Genomic DNA, 23,204 nt, shown 5'->3' with positions numbered 1-23,204 from the left:
GCTAACCTAACAAGAAAAAATGATGAAGGATTGATATCTGGGGAAATGAAGTTGAGAGAGGAGGGATGGAGGGGCCTGTTAGAAAAAAAATAGAAAAGCAAAAGAGAAACTATGTCTGAAATACATCTTTGCCCATTCTGCAGTTATCAAGTGGGGATAATGTAGATAAGGGAAACATCAGTTATTTGTGTGTGTGTCTTAAGGAAGCTTACCTCCTCAGTGATCTAAATTGGAAACCCTGATGGGAGAGGCATTGTTAGGTCCTTCTCTTCATTGGTGTCAGGCTCAGTACGTTTGATAAACCCGCCATTATGGCAAAGAGAATATTTTGTATCTATGTCAGTTATCTATTGTTGCATAACAACATTACTCTAAATGTAGTGACTGAAAACAATACACATTTATTATACATAGTTTTTGTGGGTTTGAAGTCCAGCATGACTTAACTGGATCTCTTTCTTGAGGATGGTTTCTTAAAAGTCTGCTGTCAAGGTCTTTGCTGGGGTTGAAGTCTCATATGAGGATCAATTGGCGAAGAGTCCTTTCCAAACTCACATGGATGATTGTAGCATCCAGTTTCTTGTGGGATGTGGGACAGAAGGTCTCCTTCTTTGCTATCTGTAGCTCTGAAGGCAGCTGTGAATTCCTTGTCACATGAGCTTTCCCAAAGAGGTCATTTGTATCCTTAAAGCCAGCAAGGAAGGGGGGGGAGGGTCCCCCAGCAAAATGGTTACTATGATCTCCTGTGATGTAGTTATGTATATTCTGTCATTTTTGCTACATACTATGGATGAGAAGCAAATCACAGGTTTCACCCACTTTCAAGGGGATTAAACAGGATGTGAAAACCAGAAGGAAAGGATAATGAGATTTATTTCTATATAATCTTAATCATATAATCTCAGCACCCAAATTCCCTTGATGTGAGTATGTCCAAAAAGGTCCAGAGAGATGAATTGATTAACCAAGTGTTAGTTTAATGCTCTAAAAACAGTGGCACTAGAATCCAGGACTGCTCAAGATGTTAAAACCCCTTTTTCCCTCTTTTTCATTTATTTGGTAATAAACCCCACATAAAATTTTTGGAATAAGAGATATTCATTCATTCAGTGAATATATATTGAATGTCTATTATGTGCTGGGCACTATTCCAGTTTTGTAATAAAGCAATAAAAAGGACAAGTCCCTGACCTCCCGGAGCTTACATGAAAGTGTGAGAAGACAACAATGAACCAATAACAAATATTAATGTGCAGCAAGTCAGGTGCTATGGAGGTAAATAAATCAAGCTAAATAACCAAAGGCTCATGGGATAGTGCTATTTCAGATGAATGTCCATGAAAGTCCTCTGATAAATTGATACTGAAGTAGAAATGTGAATAAAATGAATGAAGCTCCATGTAGCTATTTGAAGTTTGAGGGAATAATGACTGTCAAGGATCTGAGTCATATGTATGTGTGTGTGTGTGTGTATGTGTGTGTGTGTATGCATACATATACATATATATATATATATATATATATACACACACACATATATATCTATACATATATATGTATATATATGTGTGTATGTATATATATATATATACATACACACATATATAAATATCTCAAGCAAATTTTACTTACCTTCTTAGACTCGGCTATGCCATTGGGGGTTAACATCTTCCTTTCATACTGGTGTTAGATGTAGTTTCCAAAGTCAGACATCGAGGTGATGCCATAGAAGGCTTGAACTTGTGTACTTGATTCTAAAATCAGGGTTTGTTCCCCAGACAAATGATTACATATTTTGAGCTGCAGAACACTTTTTAAACATATTTTAAGCATTAAGAAGGGAAATGGATAGAGGCAGAGCTTATGTGCTTTATGCAGAAGGTAGGTGGGACTATTCCAGGACTCCTCTTGTCTACTAGCCGTTCCAAAGCTCCCCAAGTTCAATGCAGCAGCTCCTTAAGGTTTAAAATGCAGAACTCAGTTTACAAACAACCCTCTTATACCTCCTCTGCGACCACCCTCTGGTTAGCATGACTAAGAATTTTTGCCAAGTTCTTTATTAAGTCTGACTTATTCACAGTTTGAAGGGATCCCTACATAGTTCGTGATAGGGATTGGTATTTTCTTTTCCTTTATACTTCCATTGAGGAATGACCAATAGGCTGGAAAACAGATGGATTTAGCTAAATTTGTAGCAGGGTAGAAAGGACTATGTTTTATCAGGCCAAGAGACTTCTGCTACAATTGGTCAACTCTGAGGTCAGTGAAAGAGCAGAAGACATTTTGCATGTCATAAATAAAGGAGTCCGTAAGAGGCTCTTGGCACTCAGTGTAACTTAGAGAAAATTCCAGGCAAACTGAGGGTCTAAGGAACTGTGGTTTAGCTATGTCTACCCTAATTTAAAATAAAAATAATGTGTGAGACTAAGTGCAAACCAATATTCTTGAAATGAATAAGGCACTATTAAGATAAATTTGTACAGATTGGAGAATAAAACCACTTTGCCCTGAAGGAGAAAATAGCTGGGGAAAGAGAGGCCAGGGAGGGGTTAAGACAGATTACAATGATCAATTATTAAGACAGATGAGCCAAGGCCAGCTGATGCTATCACACTTCATCATTCAAATTCTCATTATTGGAATATACACCAGTAAGTTACTGCTGCAGTACTTTCTTCACCGTGGCAAGAGACGTTAATTTCTGAGGCACTGAGCAAGTGACAGTGAGCTTCAGAAGGGGCTCGGTGCTAAATGATTGGATTGTAATTATTCTGAAAGGGCTTTCATCATCATTACCCAACATTCTGCAGATGCAGCATGTTTGAAAATAAACTACAGCCAAACCAGTGCCACATCATTTCAGATTTTAAACATCGAGCTTCTGGTTTGCTGATATATTTTTGTGTATGCAAGTGTGGACCAACACAAATGCACTCAGTCAGGCATACATCATTTTAAAGTTGTTTAGCCAATGCATCGACAACGGTGCAGACAAGGAAATCTATCTGCACAGTTCTTAGGCCATGATAAATACAGCGGAGGAGGACATTCATTCATTCCTTGCTTCATTCATTCCCACAAACTTAGTATGTTAAGCACCTGGCACTGTGCTGTTACAACGATAAACAAGATGAATAATACCCTGCCCAAAGGCGTTCTCTATCTACTGAGTTCTTGCAGTAAATGTTTGGATTCTCTTCTTGTTTACACCCCAAAAGGACAAGCTAATTGTCTGTTTACTTTAGCACTTTGCCTTAATTATAAGGCTTTCATGGCCATTAGCAGATGAAGCTGTTTACATTTCACGAGTGAGTTTGTGTTTCACCTTTCTGGTCCTTGACTCCTCTTGCTCTCCACCTGGGGCTCCTGGGGTCAGAGAGGGGACAAGTGGGCAAGGTGAGAGGATAATATCCTTCTCGTTTATGTAAAAATAAATACAATATGTAAAGTGAGTGCTCTTGCGAAAGTGTCAGCGGCATTGAATCAGGACCACACAGATCATTCTCAATGTCAGTTTTTACAAGTGTACAGAACCTATGTTCATACATGGTTGTAAGGTCCCCACTTTCTGTTGTTTGCAATGTAATTATAAGGACAATAGACTCAAGAACTGGTTAGCTGCAGTGCTCCCTAACCTGTCACAAACAGGCCTTGAGTGAGGCCAGCATTAAATACTAGAGCCATTCAGAGAAAGAGCACATTAGTGTGGAGCCATGGGGCTGCTTTGTGACTCTAGAGAAGTGAAACATGAGCTAGCTGGGTACAACTGAAATAGATCCAAGGTTGGAAAAAAAAGTGTTATCCTGGGAGTTTATTTCCTAGTTACCGGTTTCACTTTTTTTCCAACCCCCTTCTTTTATCCTCTTCTTGTTCTAATTTCAAAATATACCTTGTGTCTGTCCATTTCTCTTCATCCCTCACCACCACCTTGGTACGGGTCATTATCTTAATTAAAATAACTTCCTACTGGGTTTCCTTTCCTCGATTCTTTGTCTGTTTAAGCTTTCTGCTGCAATCTTAACACTGCAGCCAAATTTAAAAAATGTAAATGAGATCACATCATTCTTCCACTTAAACCTTCTCTTTGCACATAAATCCAATCTGCTTATCATGGCTGGCAGACACCATGTGATCTTGTCCTCTACCCCACTCTCCAAACATAGTTCCTGTCGCTTATGCTTTTCTCCATGCATTCCAGTTGCACTGGAATTCTCTTGGTTCCTGTAACTCACAAGGTCTTTCCCATGTTGGAATTGATCCCCTTGCTGAAAAATATGAAATTTGTAATGTTCTGTGAATAATGATACATAAATACATCTTGGGAGTCAGTGTTGCTGAGCATATTTTGAAATTGTCAGGCAATAGAAAATTATATCTGCGTTGTACACAACAAGGACTTTTTGAAATCACAATAAATGACTCAACTAACTTACTCAACGTCTAATTAGAAACTCAAGAAATCCTTCCAGGATACCTTCACTTCCATAATACTTTGAACCATGGAAGACACTATTGTTTTCAATAATGTACAGATAAAGAAATGGTGGCCCAGAAAGATTAGGTTGCTTACTTAAGACCATGCACTTAAGGTAGTAGCTAGAGTCAGGTTTTAAACCTGGGTTTTTTTGACTTGAGGATGTGGTAATTTCTCACTTTGATGCATACTATATGTGTTAGAAAACAGTGCTATATGTATTTATACTACCTGAAATTACAGAGATTCAACTTTCTGTGTCTCTAATGAAAGTTCATCTCTAAAGTCTTGTGGTTTGGGGTCTTTTTACTATAAGATTGGATGAATGAACACAACCAGATATTCCTTTCATGGTTAAGTTTACAAAGTAATTGTGATGACTGTGAGTCAGCTGGGTGATATGAGTAGTATCAATTAGCCCCTTCTTCTCTATCAGATGCTCGTTCAGTCTTTTTGGTCTATGAGAATCATTGCTTTAAATGGGTTTTCAGCATGACTTATTAAGTAGCAATATTATTTGAAAATACTTAGCATATCAGAAGTAAGTAAGTGTTGAGCCTTTGGGATTGTGGACTTGGAGGGAAGATGGTTACACTCATACTAAAACCATCACTGTGTAAACTTCTTTGACAAGTTCTAATAGCTGCTAGAGTGGTTTTTCAGGTAGTAGCTCAAAGGGAAAGAATATTAAAGTAAAGGCTCTTTTTAAGGAAATTCATTAACATGTTAAATAGGCTTGTCTACAGGGTAGATAAAAGTCTAATAGAAAGAAACTTGCTTTGAACAACAGCAAAGCAGCTAAGTGATAGTGATTGGTTAGTATTATGCATTTACCTCATTAGTGAATGATGATCTTAGAAAAGGAGGGAAAGGGGTCAGAATGTGGTAGCTCATTTGTGAGTCATGGCTCAAGCAGAACTTCATAAATATTAAGTTAACTCTCTTTTGTTTTACTACCAATTTACTGTAATACTCTGAGGGTATCTATTATTAAGGCCAAGTATTGATCCTCAGAATTTAACTGATAAGCTCAGTGTTTCTCTTTCTAAATTAGTAGGTTAATACCAAGAATACTTTCCTAAAGGAGCCAAACAGAGCTCAGAAATGCTATATGGCAGCAGTTTGTTCTTGAGTTTAGGGAAATTTATTTTCTGAGGGTTATTTAGTGAAAATTATGGTAGTTCAGAGAAGCAGATGAACACTGAGAGTATAGCTTTTTGTGCCTTTGTCTTTTCTGAGATCTTTCAGAGATCACTCTTTCAATATGCATCAGATTTCCTTTCCTCCAAATTCATTATTTATAAAAAGAATCCCGAAAAATCCTAAAGCTTATTTCAGCAAGGTTGTCTGTATGTGGCTGGAGGAGAGAAGGTAAGGGTAGAAATCTGAAGAATCCTACCAACGGACAATAAGAAGGTATATGTCTTGCTTTTCATATGGCCAAAGTCAAAGAGGAAAACATTTGGAATGGGAAGGGGAAGTTACTTTGCTCATTGAGTGGGGAAACAGTTAATTATCCAGGTATTAAAATTTGTAATTTATTAATGACCAACATTCTTAAAAGTTCTTGCAAAGAAGAAGACTGATAGTGGAGTCTGAAGGAGAACATGTCTTGCTGATGATGACTAACTCATGAGGATGCTGAGCTGAGGTCTAGCCATTATTTTTTCTCATTGCCTCTGTATTTATCAAACAGGAAGGTGATTATTGCACCACCTTTTTAACTCTTGTTGTAGGCATTTTCTGACAGCAGAAGCTGTCGCATCATGAGGATAATAATTAGCCATTGGATCAAGGATCTGTGCATGGACTGTGTTCCTGTGGAATGTGGGAAAATTGTGATACTGTAAGATGCCAGCTCAGCCCTTGAGTGATTTCAGTCATCAGTAGTGTCTAGTCATTTTTACAGCCTTGTCAATGGCATTGTAGATCAAGCACTCACATATACAAACCACACATATGCACACCCGAATTCAAATTTTGCTTCTGATTGGGAAGGGAGGATGGAAGCAAATGATCTGTCATACTCATTTGTTTTAAATGGGAGTTAGTCTTTTTCTGCTGGAGACCTTGTATTCAAAGTTACTTTTTCTAGAGGTGGGGAGGAAACAGCAAGTTTATACATGAAATCTATCATTTTTTTAAAATGCTTTTTGTTTGAATAGCTGTTAAAATTATTTTGGCTTCTCTTAAATTCTTTTCTCAAAAGCTTCGTCATGTTATGTCAGCATTAACCTGGTAGCAAGTCATATTATGTCCATCTTACTCAGTAATACCTACAGTATCATGAGCTGGCCACACACTTCTTTTTGGGGTTCCTGCCCCTTTCTTGCTCAAGCTCTAGTCATACTGATCTTTCAGTTCATTTCCCAACTCAGGAAGTTTGCATGTCCTTTTAGATCTATCCACAGAATTCTTTCATGCTCCCCCTCCATCTGGCTGATTCTTAATCAGTGTTTACGCCTCCACTTCACTATCATTTCCATGAGGAAGATTGTCCCGACCCCCCTGCCTAGATTTCCTGTCCTATATAGATAAGCTTGTCCTACAGCAGCCCTTACTCTTCCTATACATCTCTTATCATAGTTGCTAATTTAATTCATTGTTTAATGTCTGTTTTTTTTTCATTGACTGCTATGTCTAGGAGAGAAGAAAACATGACTGTGTTCTTCCCAGCCCCTAGCAGTGCCACGGGTATAGTAGATGTTTGGTAAATCATTTTCCAATGAATGAATGGTATGCATGCCATAAAGGTAATTAATGTCACAATTGTGACTGGAGCTTAGTTCTCTAGATTTCAGAAGTCATATTCTTTGCATTGTAGAACATCGTTGCATACCTATTCCCTGGAAGTGCTCAAAACTTATCAAAATGAAGCAGGGACCAAGTGTATGGCTTTTAAGTGAATGTGAGGGAAGAGGCAGAAGAGAAAGGAATCAAAATGATAGGAAAGTAAGGAGGTAGAAGACTGTTGTTGGGGTTAACTAAGGAGGTAATGAAAGGAAATAAGGAAATTACTGGACACAACCCCAGTCCAGTTGGCATTTCCAGATCAGACCCTCAGGCCACAAATGTATTGCTTTAGTGAAAAGACCATTATAATGTATCTAAAGCTCCTGTTATGGGTTTAGCCGAGTCATGTGACCTCTTCTCCACAGTTTCCAATTTTGTACATTGAGTGTTAGATCACACAAACTCTAAAATCTTTGTCATCTGCGAACTGGATTTGTACCTGGAATGGTTTTGCAGTTCACAGAGAACTAAACTCCAGGGCTTTAACCACATCTACCCAAGGATAAAAGGCCTTGGGAATTGCTTCTGCTCCTAAAAGCCCATGTTTACATGATCTGTCTCATTCCTCACTGTGCGTGTTTCAGGGCCATGAATTCAGTTCTCCATCCTAGTTGGACCAGTGGTGTTCATCTGTCAACCCCTGTACATGTAGATTATGTAGGAAGTTTATAAACAACAGTTAAAAACAAACAAAAAACCAAAACAACAAAAACAGCAACAACAACAACAACTAAAACCAGATTCCTGGGTCTTCCTCTTGAGCAATTTGACTAAGAAAGTCTGATATGGGTCCCCTGAATCAGAACATTTATTAATTTCCCTGCTGAATCTAAGGCAGATAGATATCTTATGGGCCAGCTTCAGTGGTATAATGGGATGGGTAACACTGGAAGACTTAATACTGAACACCACCATGAGAGCACCCATTCTGCAGAAATGCAAGCTTTAAACCCACATATCCTGACTTATTCCCAGTTTGTGGTACATCTGGCTCCTTGAGCTACCCTCTTTCCCATTCCTCACATTTAGTGGTGGCATTTGCTAAACTGTTTTTCTTTATTTCTTGCTATGTTACTGTTTGTTATTAAACAGTGACTGCATTTTCCCCCTAGACATGACTGTGTTTTAGTGATGGGCGATGTGATTGCCTATATATAATTGTTAAGGCACTTTGGAATACTTCTGGAGAAATGTGGCTATATAAATGGAAGTCATTATCATTGTGCTCAAATTGGAATTTCTAGTTTGAGTTTGAGGGCCTGGGATGGAACTTACTTTTGATTGCAAGGGAATCAACATTTCATATCATTAGTGATTTGACTCATCCAAATTAAGGCCCTGATTCTGTACATCACTCACTTAAGTATCAAAATATCCATCCAGTGGTAAAGACAGGGAGGAAGGAGCACATATGCAGACAGATGACAGTATAGAACATTGAGTTCCACCATGTTTGCTTGTAATCATACGAAGACCTCAGCAGGCCAGCAGGAATTATATTATTGTATTCTTTAGAGGTGCCAAAGCAAATACCAAACTAGACAGCTCAGGACTCATAGGTAGGGAAAGCAAGATCTCCCTCCTTTTTAAATAGAGCACATTTTGATTTTGTCTTAGGTTAGTCAACAAAATACTTCCACACAACTACAATTTATCCTTTTGGCACCAGGTGACCCCCTACAGTGAACACAGACTCCTCTCTTCCTACTTACTCTCTCTTACCTAGCCACACCACCCTCCTTGCTAGAAGTCAAATATGGCCCCTCCTCAGGGGACTTGCTGTTTCCTCTACCTAAATTTTCTTCCCCAAAATATGGGGGCTCACTCCACCAGTACCTGCATCCACAAATATTCTTTCTTTAGCATTTGAGAAGATTTACTTCCATTACCCCATTTGAAATTAGGGGTGGCCATTGACTTGCTCTAGTCAGTTAAATGTGCGTGGAAGTGCCATGCTTCACATCAAGGCAGACGCCTTATTTAGGAGCCAGAACAGTTGCCCCTTGAACAACAGGGGTTTGAACTGTGTGTTGTTTGTTTCCATATCTGGTATAGTGCCATAAGGGTATTCTCTCTTCATTATGATATTCCTAATAACATTTTCTTTTCTCTAGCTTACTTTATTCTAAGAATACAGTACATAATACATATAACATACACAATATGTGTTATTTGATTATGTTATTAGCAAGGTTTGAAGTCAACAGTGGGTTATTAGTAGTTCAGTTATCAAAAGTTATATGTGGAATCAAAAGTTATATGTGGACTTTTGATGGCATGAGGGGATCAGTGCTTCTAACCCCCACCTTATTCAAGGGTCAGCTGTACTTAAGAGTCTGCCCTACTGCTGCACGGATGCAGTGAACACTGAGGGCCTATCGGCCTGTATCCCTGAGTGCCATTGACAAGGGAAACTTCCCTACTAATCTACAATTGATATGTAGTTTGCATACAATGTAATGTTTTATTTGGTTAAGCCCCTGACATTTGGGAATTGTTCATTCCTAGAGAATAATCTAAACTCTTGGGAATAATGAAAGAACCATTAACAAGTATTTAATATAGTGACTTGGGTTTTTGTAAGAATACTTTGGCTGTAGTGAGAAACATGGATTGGAATAAGAAAAACAGAGGCCTGGAGACCAGTTTTGAAGCTGTTGTGGTCATCTAAGTGAGAGAAGTTGCAGGAATCACATGTAGGTTACAAATATTCAAAAGGAGAATGGTGGCTGGGAGCAGAATTTCAGGCATCTATAGCGGGAATAAAGAAAAATGGACAGATTCAAAATATATTTGGCCAGTAGAACCAACAGAATTTGGTGACTGATAGGATATTAGGATACAAAAGAAGAAAGGCATTAATGAATTCTCAAATTTCTGGCTTGTGTAACTGCATACATTCAGCAGGATGCAGAACATTGAAAAGAGAATATAGTCTTTGAGACTCTGAGGGATAATTAGTTCAGTTTTAGACATGTTGGGTTAGATGCCTGTCCAAAATCCAAGTCTAGGTATAGGTAGGCTCTATAGGTTCTAAAGTTGGAGCACAGGGGAGAGGCTTAAGCCCAAAGTACAGATCTCTGAAGCATTAAGACATAGATATAGGATATAGATGATAATTTAGTCCATAGCTGTAGATGAGATCACCCTGAAAGTATGTACTCTATGATAAAATGCAGTTGGGCATATCAATGAATGGCCTTATTTAGTTGGTAAGAAAATTCATTATGACAGCAAATGTCATGACCACATAATTCTAAGAAACAAAGGAGGTAAAAAATTACCCAAATCAGATTTGATTGCAGGCAACCAACACTGAATTGGGGAGTCCAGAACAATACCTACATTTTGATTTATTCTTCTTCTTATACCAAAGACTGGAACAGTTAGAAGAGAAATTACATATTCACTCTCCAAGGATAGAAAACTTAATGGTCTACTATTTTTAAGCTGTGACTTCTATAAGGAAGTATATTTGCATCTTTATTTTATTCTGTCATTTGAATCAGTAGCCAGGAAATAAAATGTAGAATTTTCACTGCAGATAAACTATTCTTCCTATTTAATTATTTTCAAGGGACCTTAAGTGATAAGCTTATCCATATTGCATAGCTCATACATAAATAACTTGATAAACTCAGTCCACAAAATGAGTTCAATTATGATGCTGCTATTATGATGTTTATTTGCCGCTTCATTCAGAACCTTTTTTTTTTTTTTTTTTGGTGCCTACCATAAGCAAGGCAAAATTGTCAATTTAGTTTTGCTTGTCATCTTTTGGGAATAAATAATATCGATGAGATGCTCAGGTATTCTATAGTTCATAAATCAATGATTAGCTATGACCCACTATTCATAAGCATTTAAGCATGCAAAAGGTTGTGATTTCAAAGAAATATTTATGTCAGCAATTGTGAATTTTAAAATTTGGACATTTTCTGAAAATAGACTTTCCTTTATTCATATTGGTTTGGCTCACTTCATAAGAATACCGAAAAATCCTCTGGCATGATTATTAAATAAAAATAAAAACCTTTCACATTAAGCCATGCACTGGAGTTAGAGCCACTAATTCTGTCTAGAGAACGTAGGAGGTTCTTTGTAGTAAAGTGATTTTCAATTTGTGTTTTAAAGGATGAGCGTGAACTACCTAGACAAATAAAGAGACACAGTTATTTCGGGTAAAAATTTCAGGAAAAGATCTAAAATAGAATATGGCTGGTCCTTTTCAGGAATTGTAGAGTCAATGGAAACAGTGAATGTGGTAGAGTGATAAATAATGAGACTGGAAATGTAAGTGCTCATCCAAATTTCAGGGTAGCTTCCGTTTAAACTTAAATTGATCCCCTCCCTCCAGAGAAGGGATTGTGGAAATGGTAGTTTTGAAACCCATAGCTTTTAATTTCAACTTAATCATGTTTGCTAGTCTAAAAAGAGCTGTGAGTTGGTCCGATACAATCACTGCATAGTAAAGAAGATGACTCTTCATGATTCTATATTAATTTGAAATTTCAACATTTCTCATAGAAGGAGCTAGTTTTCCCATTTGTCCCCACTAGTTCATTTAAAATCAATTCAAGGTGGTGCCCAAGAGACTCTTCCACTCTGGAAAAGTTGTAGGAACCATAGGTATTTCATATATATCAGAGAGCAGAATGCTATCTTAGAAAACACCCTGGAACTGCATCCCAAATGTCTAGTGTCTGCCTCTAAGTAGTAGTTGGGAGAACTTGGGTTTCTGGACCCATCTCAGCATTTCAGCCTTAGTCTATTTAAAATATTATTTATAATTTATATTACTTTATACCATGAAGAATCTGAAAAAAAAATCTAGGGTCCTGCAGCTTCTGTATTATACAATTTTACTATCCTGGGGACTCTTAATTCTCTTGGAGTATGATATACTCCATAATATCTATGGGTATAATTCTATCATTATATCCATAATGATAGAAGCTATATATTGAATAAGTCATCTTTTCAGGCCACGTTTTGTTAGGTTCAAAAATGTACCAGGGAAGAAAAAGAAACAGCAGAATTAGTTTTATAGGCATGAAGCTTACATCCTGGTTATAGGAGAGAGATTATTTTTATTTTTATTTTTAGAGAGATTGTGTGAGTGGGGGACAGGGACAGAGAGAAAGGGAGAGAGAGAATCTTAAGCAGGCCCATGCTTAGCATGGAGCTGGATGTGGGCGGTCTGTCCATGGGATCATGACCTGAGCTGAAATCAGGAGTCAAATGCTCAACTGACTGAGCCACGCAGTAGCCCTTGGGAGAGAGATTTTTTTTTTCTTTTTTCACTAGAGGGCTGGGTGCAAGTGAGCAGGGGGCAGAGAGAGAATCCCAGGAGGGGCAGAGAAAGAGAGAGAAAGAGAAAGAGAGAGAGAGAGAGAAGTGGAGCTCATCAGAAGCAGGGCTCGTGCTCACCCAGAGAAGGGTTTGAGCTCATCCAATGTGGGACTCAAATTCATGAACCTTGAGATCATGACCTGAGCTAATGTCAGATGCTTAATGACTGAGCCACCCAGGTGCCCTTTAATGAGATAAGCCCAAACATAATCTGTGAGTGAAAAATAAATGGGATAAGTGCTGGAAACAAATAAAGGAAAACTGCAGGGATTATGTGAGTGCACAACAGGAAGAATCTGATGTTGTCAGCATGGGGGCCCAGGATGGATTACTGGGCACTGCGCCTCGCAGGGACAGCCTCTCTGGAGAAGTGACCTTTGGAGGAAAGAGCTGGGCATGAGCCTTCTCAGAATGGCTTTGTGATTGTGGTCAGTCCTGAGGAATCAGCAACTTCCTCAGAAGCATATGGCCTTGTGGTATATAAAGGTCAGGAGAGGGAATTACAGAGCAATATTTTATGGGCTTGCTAGAGTTTTACAATTTAAGATGTGGCAGAGATTTTATTTCAGATCGTGAAAATTGATTTGATGGCATTCAGACATTTTTTGATTAAGAACATGAATGCAAAATTGCCTTTTTTGTAGCTTAGCACATTAGTTATTTCTCTGAATTATGTTTCCAGAGAGCAAGTAAGGCTGTACACCAGGTTCACCCCTCCTTTGTTAACACCAGGCTAATTTGAGTCATTTTCAGAGTAATTGCAGTTGTTCGTGCCTTTTCTCTGTTGTTGGGATTTCATCATCTGCCTTTTGCCTCTGTGTATCAGGTCTGGATGCATTTCAGGCAGTAAGATGGCAGTTTAGTGTACCTCAAGAGGGTGTTAGGCAGAATTGGACATAATGGGGTGAGATGCCACAAGTGTTTTTCCCAGCACCTGGCCTGGTGATCATTTGTGGGTTTTCACAGTGTTGTAAATGAGAACAGGAAGGAAGCCCGCAGGGGGCCTTTCAGACTGCCTTTGGTAACTGGAAGCATCTAGACTGGGGTGTGTGGTGTGTGTGTGTGTGTGCGTGCGCGCGCGTGCATAATTTTAGTCAGGTAAACCCACCAGCTTAAGTCTTAATAAAACTATTTTCTTACAGTTTCATTTAGAATGTTTTACTCTGTGCAGTTTTACATACTTGTAGGTCATGCAGATAAAAATATGTAGTGTATAAATGGGTTTGGAAATTAAGCCAAAAAGCTGAAACTTGTTATCAATTAAGGAGTCAGGAACGCATGTGGTATTTGAAGTTATGAAGATGGTTGAGATCACCCAGGTGGAGTGTATTCTTGATCATATTTCTTCCAGAAATGATCCCCCCTTGGGATACGTGTACCTGTTTTTCATGGGATAGAATTACCTCATATTAAATTATGAGAAAAATGTCTTCTGTTTGACCATTTATGGATGAACTGAAAAAAAACATTTTCAAGTCTTATGTAGTGTTTTATTTTCCTTGAAATATCTAGCCCTCTTTTCCTATAATCATTTTAAGATAGAATTGAAAGGACACTGAACTGTGTACTATTTACTTACTTTTGTCACATAAAAAATAAGAAAGCCTACTACTTTTCAATTGCTATCTGGTATCTGGGATCTCTTTAAAGGCAATGATCTTGTCCTATTTATTGCTGTAAATTGCATTCGGTGTTGAACATAATTTTTAATTAAAAAAATCATGCCAAAGGATTTTTTTCCTCATCATGCTATATAATGGATCAAATTGAATCATGCTAAATAAAATAATATGCAGCCCAATATTCTAACTGGAGAGTTGGCCTTAAATTATTTTACATAATCTCTTGATATTTACTTATATTCAGTGTTCCTGTCCAGCATATGTTATAGATTTATCATGGGGGGCAAATATGTGATGAAGTCATTGGGTTATAACACAAGCCTGGTATTTTATGATACTAGTGGCCTCCTATGGATTGGTGTGCAATTACATGTGGATGAACTAAATGAAATTGCTATCATCATGGGATATAACTCTTTGAAGAAAAGGCAGAGTCTAGCAATTTTTTTAGGCTGTGTTTTAATTTGAGACTTTTCTTTTTAATTGCTTGCCTTCCAACCTGGAAAGATGTTAAAGAATTAAGGAGAAATTGCATAAGGAATATATTGATAAAATTTAGTCTCTTAATCTGGAGATTGTTAGGAGAAGATTTATAAGTAGGGCTTGGAAACCACGCTCTAACACTGAGCAAGTTAGGTAGCATCTCAGAGTTCGTTTTCCTGTTTGCAAAACAGAGATAATAATACTATTTCATAATATCTTTGTGAGGAATGGTGATAATGCATGTCAAGTATCAGGATAGAGCATTGTTATATGGGGCATTTAACTTCTGTCTCCAATTTATTTCAACAGCGGTCTGGTGTTTGTAGTGATGAGAAGGGATTTAACTCCTATGATAGCCATTGGCTTAGGAAACTAAGATTTCCCTGCTTCAGCAACTGCTAGAGGGCATTTCTGCTGATGGTTTCACTAAGAACTACCCCACCACACAGTAGCCAAGTGAAAACAAATCTTAGTGATTTTCTTAGTCATTTCATTTCTGAAATGAAACAGCCTAGATGTATAAGTGAACATTCCCTTAGTCTTTCAAGCACTTTAAATTTGGATTCATGTATTTCTGGATCAAGTGGTAGCCAAATGCAAGGACCTATCTTACCTTTAGTTTACCTTAGTTATTTGGTTGATGATGGTTCCCAAAGCAAATATTGTCATGAAGTTGATATTATGATTAGATACAATTCCTGGAGGCAGGTGTCTTCCTGTAACAAACCGAGAATGCATACATTCAGCCATAAGGACTTAAAGATGGAGAAAGGTAACCTAACTAATAGCAGAAAGCCTGGATTTTGGAACCAGGCCTTTTAGGTCAACTTGGGAATTTACTGGTCATCAAATGTAAGCTGTTAGCCAAGTTACTTAAACTCTCTTGTGCTTTTGCCATCTCATTTTTTTAAAGATAGGATTATATGTATAAATTAGTTGCACTCTGTGGATATCTTAGAGGATTGCCTAGGCAGCATATAGGTGGTCAATGAATGTTAGCTAGCACTGAAATGTAAGTGTGTTATCCACAGCCTGTCAGTCAGTGAACCGTGATGTCCCGGTGTCCATGTTCATTGGGGCCACTCTCCTAACCACTGGACCACTTGATACGCATTTTTAACAGAGAATAAATTTCTGGTATATAAAGTCATAGCTGAGAAATAATCTCCTGTTGATTAGCCAGTCAAATTACTTGAATCACCTCTCCACATCCCATTCAGTACATAATTAGTGTTTATTTCAATTTTGCTGTTCATTATGCAAATTGACTGCAAAAGCATCACAACTGGGGAGTGTGAGGCTCATGATTTTTTATTGGCGGTCATTGAGATGAAAGATGGGCAGGTAGTGGGAAGCTTCTGCTTAGCTTAATTTGGTGACACTAGTCTGTATTTTGGCCAAAGTATCAGTACCACCACATTAGTTTTATTATTACTGTTAATTAGCTGTGGGTGTCAGAAAAGTGTTTCCAGTTGTGGAATTGATTAGGTGATGAAGTGGTTCCTCACAGTTTGATTTGTAAAAGCCAGATTGGACAAAGGTTTGGAGTCAACACACCCCAGGGAGGCGTGGTGTGAGTTAGGTGATAGAGTAAATGTTTTCCATTTCCTGCTATATTATTTGATAATGAAATGTGCTGTTCTGCTAGTGCTGGAGGCAGCCTGTACTCTCTGCAAATGAATGAGACATTCAGGTGCATCATCACAGCCATTGTCCTAAAGGGAAAGCACTGTCAAGAGCTAGAGCCTGCTCACAGGAATTAGCAGAATTAACCTTCTGGGTTGGGTAATAGTGCTGGAAAAGGGTTTTGTTTTCATCCAAAGCATGCCAACAACTTTGTACACTTGGCTATTTAAAAGATCTAATAGAGTATTGGGTGACATTAAGTGATCTTGCTATTAAAATGTCTGAGTTACAAATTTTGTTCTAGAAAAGAAAATCTATATCCATTTATCTTTCTGCCTGCCTACCTACCTACCTACCTACCTATCAGAGAAAAATGTATTTCATTGGTTTTGCTGCATTCATCACATAGTGTTGAAAGTCATGGCATTGTAATAAACCATATCGGGCTCTGAATGCAGAATTTGTTGTTAATAAGCAGTTGACAAACTTAGGGCATGGCCCTTAGCCACTCTAAGCTTTAGTGTCCTCTGTGGGTAGAGGGTGGGTAATACTGGGCATCACATGGCATTGTTAAAGAAGAATTGCAATCGTGTCTGTAAAATGCCTAGTATGAAGTAAGGATCCTACACATGTTGGCTTGCCATCATTTCTCTGACATGAGGTGGGCCATATTCAATCAACTCAATTTGACAAATATTTATTATGTCCCTATAACTGTGCTCGATGCTGGGGAAAGAGTGCCAGACACGACAGACATGACTCTAGGCCTGGGGGGGGACTAACAAATTATGATGAACACATGAAGACAAAAGGAAAACGTGCTGGATGAGCACAGTGCAAGTGGACTCAGGGTCCACTGTTCTGGAATATGGGGCTGGAGTTGGGGAGTTAGTCAGAAGAAGGAGGAGCAAGGCTCAGGAAAAAGCATTTCTAGCAGAAGGCATAAGCTAAAGGCACCTTTGAGTAAGTGAATTTCTCAAAAACAAAAATCTGATTTTTATTTAACGGAGGCATACCCACCCACCAATAACAATTTCATGTGCATTGTGCTGGACATCAAAGCATGAAGCTTCATGATATGATTACAAGTGGTTCTGTGACCAAGAAATGCATGTTATATTAAGCAGTGACATTGGCATGACAAGTAAACGAAATATTTTCATCATATTTCCTCATATTGAAGATCAGCACTGCCATCTACTCTAGGGACTAGAGAAAATATAGCTATGCACACTGGCTTCACTGTCAGGCTTTGAGAACCAAGCAGATTTATTAAATGCTTTCTACATGCCAGTCTCTGTGCTAAAAACTTTACATGCAGCATCTCATCTCACCTCATGGAGGTGAGTACTCCAAAAAATGGAGACTTAGAGTCCATATGTTATTTGTCCAAGGTGGCAGAGCTATATATAGCTTTGTATGTAAAGCTAGAAAGGCTTTGCAACCTTCATCATTAACTATTAAGCTATTCCAAACCACTAGACATCCAATGTCCTACAGGTTTGCACAGACCTCAGCTAGGTTAAACATCACAGGGAGAGAAGGTATGCCATTTAGTTTTCATAAAAATTCCAACTAACAGATGGGGAAGAGCCTGGGCAGTGGAGCAAGGAATTTAGAAGCTGCGTGACATGGTACCAGTTATTGAAACTCTCTGAGCCTCAAGTTCTTTTCAAATGGCAGTATTAATAATTTTTACCCTCATCCGTAGGTTATAAGGATGACATATTGTAACATGCTAAGGGTACTGCTTGGCACAAAGGAAGTGTCATTTTCTATATCTACCCAACCATTTGAGTTTTCTGAGAGAAATCTCTGTGAGATCCTTCATAGAGCAACATCCCTGAATCATTCCTAAAATTATGGGGATTATTGAAGGGCTACAGTAAATAATGTCCTTCTTCTCTGCCTAGCTTCTGTATTGAGAAATATGTTTAAAAAATGAGAGAAAATATTAATGCATTTGGAAAACTAAGTAATTCCTTCACAGGTGATACAGACAAGACCAGAAAATACAAACACAGTTTAGTCTGAGAGCCAATGGGCATGCTAACTGAACTAGACAGACTTAACTGTCCAAAGACATTGCTGGATGGGTAAAATGCACATGAAGGAGCAGAGGAACACCTTCTCCCTGAGGATGATTTGCTCCCGAAGAGTAAAGGCCAAACATTTTATTATATTTCAATTTAGCAATCATATGAATCTCCTATTTCACAAGACATTTAGTGGTTAAAGAGGGTCCAGAGAATCCATGAATGTTGCACTGACTTTCTATCCTGTAGCATCAGGAGGAGCATTCCCCTCACTATCAATCATGATGTGTTTTTTTATTTGTTTCTCGATTAATGTCCCATTGGTGAGACCACCATGCATGAGACTCCTGAAGCCTCCAGAGTTGAGACTAGAACCACCTGTATAAACGTCCTTCCTGACTGGTCAAGGGTCTGGTGTGAAAACATGACATTGCTACTACACCTCTCATCTGACCCCTAGCCCTGTGTGCTACCCCCTCGTGAGGGAAACATGTGCAGCCCCCAGGGAAGACCCTCTCCTCAAGCTCCGTTAACTTGATCACCTTCATTCTTTTACCTTTTGTCCCAGGCTGGCAGACCATCTGTGTGTTCGGCTCTCTGCCCTGTGGCTTTGCATCACCCTGAGCTTCTCACTTCTGACCTCAGATTCAAGTTCAGTCATCTGCTAGTTCATTGCCCAGGTTCTTCAAGTGGCAACCAATATCACCAGTGTTTGGCACTGGATGTCCCCCTCATCCGTGCTTTTGTGGGCATGTTTCAGACTAAAGGGAGAAGGGTGGGCCACCAGACTGCCCTACACAGACCTCCTGTCATTTCTAGCTCAGAGACATCTTGCAGGCCTGACTTATAGGCTATTGCAGTCTGGCCACTGATGGGGCTACAGGGACACTTAAGAGGACAGGCACAATGATGGGTGAGAAGGGAATATCCCATACAAATCACACTGGAGGCCTCGGGTACACACAGTGCCAGGGGCTAACAGTGACATGAGGGCCAGTGGAAGAGGGTGCAGTCAGGAGGGACTGGCCACGGCCTGGTGTCATCTCAGACTGAGAGGTCGAAGGGTGGCGTTTGTTGTTGCTTAGCTCTCAGATGCTCACGTAGCCCTGTCGGGTTGGAAAAGTTAACATTGTTGCTTTAATTTTAATGATCAATTGCCTCTATACCAATTGAATGACCCTGGTTATTTTGTCTTACATACAGGTAATCAGGAGCTTTGGGCACAGCCAGCAATGTGATGTAAAACCAGTTTTTGACCCAGCATTTCAATAGGGTTAACTTTCACAGCCAGAATTTTTCATAGGTAACTCCAAGTGTTCATGGTAGGATTTTAATTAAAAGGTATCTTATACCTGTAGGTTTTCATTGAGATGCCTACAGGCACCTTATGAAGGCAGAAGATACTTAACATCAATGTATGCATAAGAGTAAATAAGGGTCCCATTAAATCCAGTATCTGGACTTAACATTATGTACTTTAAGATGAATATTGTAATATTTTTCAGCTTCTACTAATAACCTGTTCTAGAGGACGTAACAGTACTTAGGAAAACAAAAATAAGCAGGAGACCCTCTCTGTGATTAAGTAGGTTTAGCAAATTTCTCTGCTACAAGATTTCTTAGTCTTTACTATGTTAATGTTCATTGAATATATGCAAGAAGGATACATGGGGCATTTCTTTTTTTTAAATTTTTTTTTAGCATTTATTTATTTTGGGGGGGGGGATGCATGCATGTGAACAGGGGAGGGGCAGAGAGAGGGAGACAGAGGATACAAAGCAGGCTGTGTGCTGTGAGCACAGAACCCAATATGGGGCTTGAACTCACAAACTTGGGGCATTTCTAAATTTATTAATCACGGAATGTCTTTTTAAAGAGTCACACCTCACAAAGCACTGGTTTACATGGAATAAGCAATCTCATGATATTTGTCATGGGCATTTATTTTTCTTGCATCTTTACTATATAAACAATGAAACCCATAGTATATTATTGCTCTATAAGACAGTTGCTCCATTTAGTTGACCTATAGCACAAGAAAACAATATGCTTAAAACCAAAGTCATCAATTGCCCCACTCCTTTAAAACCAATACAGTATGCTTTTATTCCCCTAATCTCAGTTAATGGAAACAGCAAGGAGGTGTTTTGCATGGGTAATATCTGAGTTACCTTCATCTCAACCCTGCCTCCTCTCCCCAGTCCATGTGGTTGGCCATGTTGTATTGATTCTACCTTAAAAAGGAAACTGAAGTTTTCTTTGTAAATACAATGCTCCTTTGTTTGGTTCAGACTCTTACTATCTCTTTATACTACTAGAATTTTCTCTTCTGTGTTCCCATAGCAATTTGTACAAACTTTTTATGCCCATAGAAAATTGTATGATAGTCATTTGAATATGTTTCCTCGGCTAGGTAGTGAATTCTGAGAGAGAAAATGCCATGCATCATTTTTTAAAATTTATTACTGTCAAGCCACCTACACTATACTCAAAAATAGTATTCAAATAGGTGAATAAAAACATACATGCAATTTACATCTTTTTAAGACTTTAAGACTAATTGGAGATAAATAAGTAAATCCCTGTTGGGACATGTGGCCATTATTCCTCAGATTAGCAACTCATATTCAGAATAGAATTTTCTAGTTCGAGTTGCTAAAGTTTTGAATAAATTTGAAAAAAAATCTATGTTGAGAAAATGTATACAAAATCTTCAATATATTCTATATTTTAGGTTTGTATTTTGACGAATGCTACTTAAAAAGTCTCATAACAGAAATACGTAGAGTAAGATGTGGAATTTGAAAATTCTAGTCATATACTAATGAAGAGAAAATTCCAGAAAATACATAGATACAGTATGACTCTTTGTATGTATAAAACAGGTGTGCAGGCACAAATACACAAATGGAAAGTAAAAGGACTAGAAAAGTGTCATATGAAAAGTGACTACATCCAAGTAATGAGAGTAATGAACAGTATGAGGGAGGCAGTGAAGAGAGAGATAAGAGTCAGTTTTCCATTTCTCTAAATTTTCCTCTCACCATTAGTACTCTGGGACAACAGTTTTGTTCCCTTCCTCAACTCCCTAATTTGCTTATCAGCCTTGTCCATTCTGTCATCCAGCCCAGCTATTGAGCTTTGAAATGCAGCCATCTTGCTTATGATTCCAAATTCCCCATGCCACCCCCAGCCCCCTTAATTTTTTTTCTATAAAAACTATATTTGTCTTATGGATATGATCAGCCTCTTAATTATTGGAGAATATAATTTTAGCCCTTTAAAAATCTTTGGTGTGCTCTGTTAGCTCTGTGGTCTTGCACATCCTATTTGTTCCTGTGCATTGAGTTTGATAATTTTCATGGTATTGTTTTTCCAGTGCTTGATAATTCTTGATTGCCTACCCCTCTTTAGATTGGAATATAACTGCTCTGATGCTGATGAATTTATTTGCCTCTAAGAGTATGTGATGATATGAATGTTGGGTGCGGGGTGGGTTGGAGAATAAATGGTAGTTGTTTTTTTTTTTTTTTTTTTTTCCTGCTTGTGGAGGTGGCTGTCCATTCATGGCTCCTTTCCTTGCCTCACTGCTCTATCCTGAGGTAAAGATGTCTGTTGCCTCTTCTTTGTATACTTTTCAGAAATCCCTTACAATTCTTTCAAACCTGCTGACAGGGAACGAATTCTGGATCTGATGCTTACTAATGGTGTCAACTTGAGCAATTTTATGATTTTTTTGGTGTCTCCGTTTTTATCGCTATAAAATGGTGGAAGATAATAGTATACTTCTCCTAGGCTTATGGTGGGAATAAATATGTGAACATATGTAAACAGTACTTGGCATACGGCAACCACTCATCCAATCCACTTAAGAAAAAAATTTTTTTAAAAGTACTTTTCTTTCATTTGAAGAGATTTTAGAATTGGGGCTACTTCCCCAGACTCAGTCTACCCACCTGCGGCAATTCTCTTTTAATCTAATGTTTGAATTTTCATTTGCTGTATGTAGAGCATAGCATGGACATTTAAAAACTCCTGCCAGTGTCCAGTTAGGAAGTAAAGAAAGCAGTGTGCTTGTTTTCCCTTCTGTTGAGATGATGATTTTCTCTGTCCCATGGTTATAGATGTCATAAACAGAAGGTTTTGCAAGATGTATGGGCGTTTGATGCAAGATTATAGGAGCCCAGATGTATTTTTGTTGTTGTTGTTTTTGTTACCTCCCACCAATAGTAGCTTTAAGGAGAGTATATCCTGCTTAGGAAAAAATAATGGAGTTAGGTGCAGATACTAACGTATGAATATTTGTGTTTAATGAATTTGATTTGGCTTTTTGCTATATCCACAGCCTTTGTGATCTGGCCTCCTTTATTTCTCTGATGTCCTTTTATTCAACAACTCCCCTCTCTTTCTACAGTTCAGACTAGCCTCCTACCTGACCTGTGAACTTATTGGGCATCCTTCCTTTATAAATCCTTTGCTTTTTCTCTTCCCTGATCTGAAATATACACCCCACATGTGCCTGACTAATTACCTTGCTTTTCCTAAACTTTGACTTAGATCCCACCTTCTCAGTGAAACCCATCCTGATTACCCTTTTTAATACTACAACTGAGACCACAACTCTTTTTGCCTTTTCTTGCCATGCTTTTGCTTTTCTTAAAAAAACCTATCACTTATATACCATACAAGACAATTCACCTGTTCACTGTGTCCAGTGTAATATGAACTCCACAAAGGCAGGACATTTGCTGTTTGTTGATGTACTCCCAGTGCCTAAAATCTTGCCTGGCCCACAGTAAGTGTTCACAAACTGATTTG

General features: G+C 38.4%; 1 long non-coding RNA gene across 1 annotated transcript; it reads right to left on the bottom strand.

Moving 5' to 3' along the window:
* Positions 1 to 474: 474 nt before the first annotated feature.
* LOC122200870 lies at positions 475 to 22,620 on the bottom strand. Its single transcript, XR_006193957.1, has 4 exons — positions 22,343 to 22,620; positions 15,338 to 15,440; positions 1,633 to 1,754; positions 475 to 684 (listed from the first exon to the last, which is right to left on the bottom strand). It is a non-coding gene; the product is annotated as an uncharacterized LOC122200870 (long non-coding RNA).
* Between the last annotated feature and the right edge of the window lie 584 nt (positions 22,621 to 23,204).

The sequence above is a fragment of the Panthera leo genome, chromosome D1, assembly GCF_018350215.1.
Source record: "Panthera leo isolate Ple1 chromosome D1, P.leo_Ple1_pat1.1, whole genome shotgun sequence".
NCBI classification, from domain to species: domain Eukaryota; kingdom Metazoa; phylum Chordata; class Mammalia; order Carnivora; family Felidae; genus Panthera; species Panthera leo.
Note: the sequence above shows the minus strand (reverse complement) of the source record. Positions and strands in the feature narration are given on the sequence as shown.